Below are 6,754 nucleotides of genomic sequence, written 5' to 3'. Positions count from 1 at the left end.
GCACTCTCTCCAGTGTCGTCTAAGCTTGGAAGAAAACCTCACAGAGCTCTTAACAGGATTTACTAGAGATTCAATTACCATTTTGAGAGCAATCCAATCGACACATAAATTTATACACTACTTTTCTCAGGACTGCATCACACCCAGGCACATTGGAATAGGCAAACAGATAGCTGGCACTAGACCATCTAGGTATCTGCATCAGCAGTCTCATAGTATCATTATACGCAACTGTGAGCTTCTGGAAGCTGCTTTTCTTATATTTACACCATAAATGGGCAGTATACATAGGTGTACAAAAAGCTTTGAACAAAAAACATTTCACATTAAAAGAACACATACTAAACTTACGAAGTAACATATTAGCCTGGGCGTATAGTTTATGTCGTTGCCGGTATATATCACTATCATCACAAAGATCATCAGAAATTATATGACCAAGATACTTAACTTCCTTACACACCATAAGTGGGCTATCACACAGATAGAAAACAGGGAATATCATCTTCCTATCCTCTTTACTCCTCACTATCATAACATTGCTCTTCTTTGCATTAAATTTAATGTCATATTGATTAATCATAGTACTGCCAATTAGACAGCCTGTAATACACAAACTCAACTGGACTGATAAATCATTCATATATACATTAAACAAAGCAGGAGATAGAAGCCCACCTTGGTGGACACCATTAGATACATGAAATGGGGAGGATATTCCACACCCCCATTTAACACACATTGTCTGGTGACTATACCAATACACTAGGATCCTAATAATAACCATTGGAACCCCTCTCTGTAGCAATTTCATAAATAACTTACTATGGTTGATCCTATCAAAAGCCTTAGAGGCATCTAAAAAACACATAAAAACAGTAGAGTTCTGATTCATATATTTGGCAACCATTTCCTTTACCCCAGAGAAATATCAATATTTCACAAATACATACCTTGGCCCCTTGGTTATGCGTGGTGTGACGCGTAGCAGCAATTCCGCAAAGGTGTTTGGGTCCATGCGAATGTATGACATGTAGTCACCCTGGCTTTCTCTCTCCAACTCCTGGAAAAGGGTGTTATACTGCCCTAACATCCACCTTCTCTGTATCCAAGGACGTACCCACCATCGCCTTGGTCTTGGCCCCTGTTTGTGCTGAATTAGATAGAGTAGTATAGCTTCGTGGTGTTCCTCAGCTTCACAAAGTTGAAAATCTAGGAGACGAAGTCTTTGCGGAGGGATTGCCATTTTCACAATGAGAAACCAAAGTATGCCGAAATATATACCCCTCTCCAATCGCCGCAGTGCGACAAACGAACGCTGTTGGTACGCACAATGTACAGATCGTGCGCAGTTCTTGCAACCTTCATACAAAGCCTGCATGGAATGCACGGTCAGTACGATTAGTGCACGTTTGAAGGTGCGTTGGCTGTACGAATGAAGTGACAGCCGTACGTCCGAGCAGCCTCAGAGTACGCACGTTTGACTTCCGGGTTGTACGTTGGGTGCGCGGTGATCTTACTCCTTCATGGGCACCACAACTATGTTCTCCATGAACAAAAAAAAAAAGCAGCGATTTGGGAAATGCCAAAAATCGCACGGCCAAAAAATCATACGTCCGGTTGTGACCGAGGCTTTACTGTTGAACCATGTTATTAATTTACTTATTTCTGTTGTGATCTCCTGCAATAGTTCCGTTAAATTATCACCAGAAAAGAGGATATTTGTATAGTCAGCAAACAAGACAAGCTTCATTACTTTAGACACACTACTTATGTCGTTGATATATAGTATAAAAAACTTTGGTCCTAACACTGACCCCTGGGGAACACCACAAGTTATGTCCAAACATGAGGAAGAGCAATCTCCCAGCTTCACAAACTGTCTCCTGTTACTTAAGTAGCTTTTAACCCAGTTTAAAACTACACCCCGATGCCATATCATTCCAGTTTTTTTTATTAATATGTCATGATTTATTGTATCAAATGCTTTCTTTAAATCAATGAATATTCCAACTGCATGTTTTTCTGCTCTATGGAATTGGTGATTTCTTCATCTAATTCTATTAAAGCCAGTGATGTTGATCTATGTGCTCTAAATCCATACTGACTGTCACTAAGTAGTTTATGTTTGTCAATAAATTTATCCAATCGGTTATTGAAAAGTTTGTCGAGAATTTTGGAGAATTGCGGAAGTAGTGAGACAGGTCTGTAGTTTGTGAAGTGGTGTTTGCTTCCAGTTTTGTACAGAGGAATGACTTATAGAGGAATAGCTGTTTTCATTCTGCTTGCAAATGTACCAGTTAGAAATGACAAATTGCATATATATGTGAATGGTTTGGATATTCCATCAATAACATTTTTCAATATCATGATGTCAATGTCATCACAGTCGGTAGATTTTTTGTTCATACATTTCCCAACAATATAAACAATTTCTTTTTCTTCCACTGCTGTAAGGAACATTGAAAAAGAATTATTATCTATCAAATTGCCCAGATTTTCAACAGATGTTCCTGGAGCTGTGATTTGTTTTGCTAAGATTGGTCCTGTGGTAGGAGTGGTGCTGTTTCAGATTGGCGTGCTGCAGCAGTACGGTGTGAAGCTTTGGGTACACCTGTAGAGTCCATCATCGCCACAGAGGACAGACAGCTGATTGCTGACAAGCTGAAGGAGATCGATGAGAGGATCACCCCCAGTGTGGCTGTGGAGTCGGTGAGCCCTGCTCTTCTCTCGTTACACTCTACACGTGTATATCTAATATCCAGCACACGATATTTCCAGTCACCCGCTTTTAAAGGCCTATATAGATCAAATGGGTGTGCTTTTATACAAATGTTTGCATGTGTAACATTATGATAATATTTACTCAGCATGTAATGATATATTGCAATGATAAATCATGATACATATTTATGACGATTTGAATAAATGAATTACAAAACAATATCAACTGTGAGCTACTGCTCACTTACGTATCCCCTCGCTCTCGCTTATATCAGAATACAAGCAATTGAAGGAATAGGACACTTATTATGAATGTTGACGTCAACAAATAATTAACCCTGAAACAAGTAAGTAAAGAGCAGTGTTCTCCCCAGGTATTTCAAATAGCATCCTGGTAAACTGTCATTTTGAAATAGCATTTTGCTTCTTGAAATAGCGTCTAAATCCACCCCATATATTTCATAAATACATTCAGTTGGTAAACAGATAGTCAATGTGCGACAGACCTGAAAACGGTATACACAGTATAGAACCCCAAGCTGAAGTTCAGTACCAAATATCAAGCAGTTGTGATTTGTAGTTGCTGAGAAAAGTGTTTTGAAAAGTTTGTAAATCCACCCTATATGTTTCGTAAATACATTCATTTGGTAAACAGGAAGTTGATGTGGGACAGACCTGAAAACGGTATACACGGTATAGAACCCCAAGCTGAAGTTTGGTACTAAGTGGCTATGATTTGTGGTTGCTGAGAAAAAGGGTGTTTCGGATGGATGGAGATACAGACGGACGGACGGAGTTAAACCAGTATATCCCCCCTTCTTTGGAGTGGGGATAAAAAAAAAGGAATTGTAATTATCAGGCTGTGTAATCACTAAGATAGATAGATAGCTCCCAAGCTGGGAATTTGTTTTGTTGCAGCAGCAAGTTATCAAACATGTGAAAAGAAAAAGACACACTGTGCAACACAAAATAGAATTAAAAAAAAGAACAAGCTGACTTTACTATATACAGATAAAAATGTAACAATAAAAAAATACCTAAATATGCACTTTGTACATGTGACTGTGCATTAATAGTGCTAAAATCAAGAATTGTGATAAATGAAGATAAAAACTGTGCAAAAGTGTCAGTATTGAACGGAAGACAAATAAATAAATAAAGACAAATCAACTCTAACGGTGCAAATGACTAATGACAGTAAACCCAAAATTATGCCTCTTCAGGTAGCTTTTTTCTTTTGCCATGACCAGGATTGCTGCAGCCACAACACAGAGTACTAACCACTATACGATCATGGCAAACTACTCAGGTGCTACTACTCATACCCCTAGACCAACAAGCCAACCTACAGCTCAACAGCAACAAAAAAAAAAAAAATCCGCTTCCTTCCCAATGTGAGTTTCGAATTTTCGAATGAAAGGCTGGGGTCAATAATCACTCCGAGGTCTTTTACTGCTACACGTGAAGAAACAAAAAGGCCATCCAGAGTTACTGTGGAATCAGAAAACTTACTTCGAGCTGCATGTGGTCCCAGGACAAGTACTTCCGTTTTGTCAGAGTTAAGGAGAAGCAAATTAATAAGCATCCAGTGTCTAATGTCCTTTACACATTCCTCAATTCAGGTGCAGAAAAAGAAATCCAAACCAATTTTTCATTTATTTGCCAACTTTACAGTGTATTTGAGCACATCACACCTTCTGATGGAACTTTCATGAGATGAGCACTTGAAGAACAATTCAGCCAAGTGAAATCCCTGATACCCCGGTCCAGATCGACCATTTAAGGATTTAAGGTAAAACTTGGGCTTGTCCAGGAGTTGAACCTGGGACCTCTCGCACCCAAAGCAAGAATCATACCCCTAGACCAACAAAACAACTTACAGCAACAACAACAGCAACAAAAAAATCCGCTTCCTTCCCAATGTGAGTTTCGAATTTTCGAATGAAAGGCTGGGGTGAATAATCACTCCGAGGTCTTTTACTGCTACACGTGAAGAAACAGAAAGGCCATCCAGAGTTACTGTGGAATCAGAAAACTTACTTCGAGCTGCATGTGGTCCCAGGACAAGTACTTCCGTTTTGTCAGAGTTAAGCAGAAGCAAATGAATAAGCATCCAGTGTCTAATGTCCTTTACACATTCCACAATTCAGGTGCAGAAAAAGGAACCCAAACCAATTTTTCATTTATTTGCCAACTTTACAGTGTATTCGAGCACATCACACACGGCAAGGCAGGGATTTTCTGATGTCACTTTCATTCGACTCGCACTTTAAGAAAGACGCACTCCAGCGACATCCCTGATACCCCAGTCCAGATCGACCATTTAAGGTAAAGCCTGGGCTCGTCCGGGAGTTGAACCCGGGACTTCTCACACCCTAAGCGAGAATCATACCCCTAGACCAACGAGCCAAACCACCTAAAGCAAAGGATAAATTAGGAAAAAAAAATCCGTCCGCTTCTTTCTCCGCGGCAAAAGGTTCGATGTCAGCCTAATCCAAAGAGCCAACGATTGAGGACGAGTTCGAAGAGCCTTCGTGTCTTTTTCAAAATTCTCGGTATCAAGAACGCACGCCACTGCAGAGAATAGGATACAGTCCGTGTGGAAACAAAAGAACGGACTGGCGCAAACGATGTCACGCGTGCAGCGCCGCCGACCTGTAAATCGCTGCGAACTAATAATGGCGGCCGAGCTTTGAGTGATTTTTGGAACAGAATTGAGATGCAAAAAAGCAGTTTTCCAAATCATTTTTTGATTTATCCGGCAACTTTACAGCGTATTTGAGCACGTCACACCTTCTGATGTAACTTTCATGAGATGAGCACTTGAAGAGCAATTCAGCCAAGTGAAATCCCTGATACCCCGGTCCAGATCGACCATTTAAGGATTTAAGGTAAAACTTGGGCTTGTCTGGGAGTTGAACCCAGGACTTCTCGCACCCAAAGCGAGAATCATACCCCTAGACCAACAAGCCAACCTGCAGCTCAACAACAACAACAACAAAAAAAAAAAAAAATAAAAATCCACTTCCTTCCCAATGTGAGTTTCGAATGAAAGACTGGGGTGAATAATCACTCCGAGGTCTTTTACTGCTACACGTGAAGAAACAGAAAGGCCATCCAGAGTTACTGTGGAATCAGAAAACTTACTTCGAGCTGCATGTGGTCCCAGGACAAGTACTTCCGTTTTGTCAGAGTTAAGCAGAAGCAAATGAATAAGCATCCAGTGTCTAATGTCCTTTACACATTCCTCAATTCAGGTGCAGAAAAAGGAACCCAAACCAATTTTTCATTTATTTGCCAACTTTACAGTGTATTCGAGCACATCACACACGGCAAGGCAGGGATTTTCTGATGTCACTTTCATTCGACTCGCACTTTAAGAAAGACGCACTCCAGCGACAGCCCTGATACCCCAGTCCAGATCGACCATTTAAGGTAAAGCCTGGGCTTGTCCGGGAGTTGAACCCAGGACCTCTCGCACCCTAAGCGAGAATCATACCCCTAGACCAACGAGCCAACCTATCTAAAGCAAAGGATAAATTAGGAAAAAAAAATCCGTCCGCTTCTTTCTCCGCGGCAAAAGGTTCGATGTCAGCCTAATCCAAAGAGCCAACGATTGAGGACGAGTTCGAAGAGCCTTCGTGTCTTTTTCAAAATTCTCGGTATCAAGAACGCACGCCACTGCAGAGAATAGGATACAGTCCGTGTGGAAACAAAAGAACGGACTGGCGCAAACGATGTCACGCGTGCAGCGCCGCCGACCTGTAAATCGCTGCGAACTAATAATGGCGGCCGAGCTTTGAGTGATTTTTGGAACAGAATTGAGATGCAAAAAAGCAGTTTTCCAAATCATTTTTTGATTTATCCGGCAACTTTACAGCGTATTTGAGCACGTCACACCTTCTGATGTAACTTTCATGAGATGAGCACTTGAAGAGCAATTCAGCCAAGTGAAATCCCTGATACCCCGGTCCAGATCGACCATTTAAGGATTTAAGGTAAAACTTGGGCTTGTCCGGGAGTTGAACCC

The 6,754-nt window shown here is 41.0% G+C and overlaps 4 non-coding genes across 4 annotated transcripts in view; all 4 read right to left on the bottom strand.

The window, feature by feature from the left end:
* Nucleotides 1–5,061: 5,061 nt before the first annotated feature.
* trnap-agg (transfer RNA proline (anticodon AGG)) lies at nt 5,062–5,133 on the bottom strand. Its single transcript has one exon. It is a non-coding gene; the product is annotated as a tRNA-Pro (tRNA).
* Nucleotides 5,134–5,624: 491 nt separating this feature from the next.
* Nucleotides 5,625–5,696, bottom strand: trnap-ugg (transfer RNA proline (anticodon UGG)). Its single transcript has one exon. It is a non-coding gene; the product is annotated as a tRNA-Pro (tRNA).
* A 472-nt stretch (nt 5,697–6,168) lies between these two features.
* On the bottom strand, nt 6,169–6,240 carry trnap-agg (transfer RNA proline (anticodon AGG)). Its single transcript has one exon. It is a non-coding gene; the product is annotated as a tRNA-Pro (tRNA).
* A 491-nt stretch (nt 6,241–6,731) lies between these two features.
* The window catches only part of trnap-ugg (transfer RNA proline (anticodon UGG)), a 72-nt gene continuing 49 nt past the window's right edge, over nt 6,732–6,754 (bottom strand). Inside the window, exon 1 of the tRNA in view lies at nt 6,732–6,754. This exon is cut by the window's right edge and continues 49 nt beyond it. This is a non-coding gene — a tRNA (tRNA-Pro).

The sequence above is a fragment of the Neoarius graeffei genome, chromosome 1 (genome assembly GCF_027579695.1).
Source record: "Neoarius graeffei isolate fNeoGra1 chromosome 1, fNeoGra1.pri, whole genome shotgun sequence".
Lineage (NCBI taxonomy): Eukaryota > Metazoa > Chordata > Actinopteri > Siluriformes > Ariidae > Neoarius > Neoarius graeffei.
Note: the sequence above shows the minus strand (reverse complement) of the source record. Positions and strands in the feature narration are given on the sequence as shown.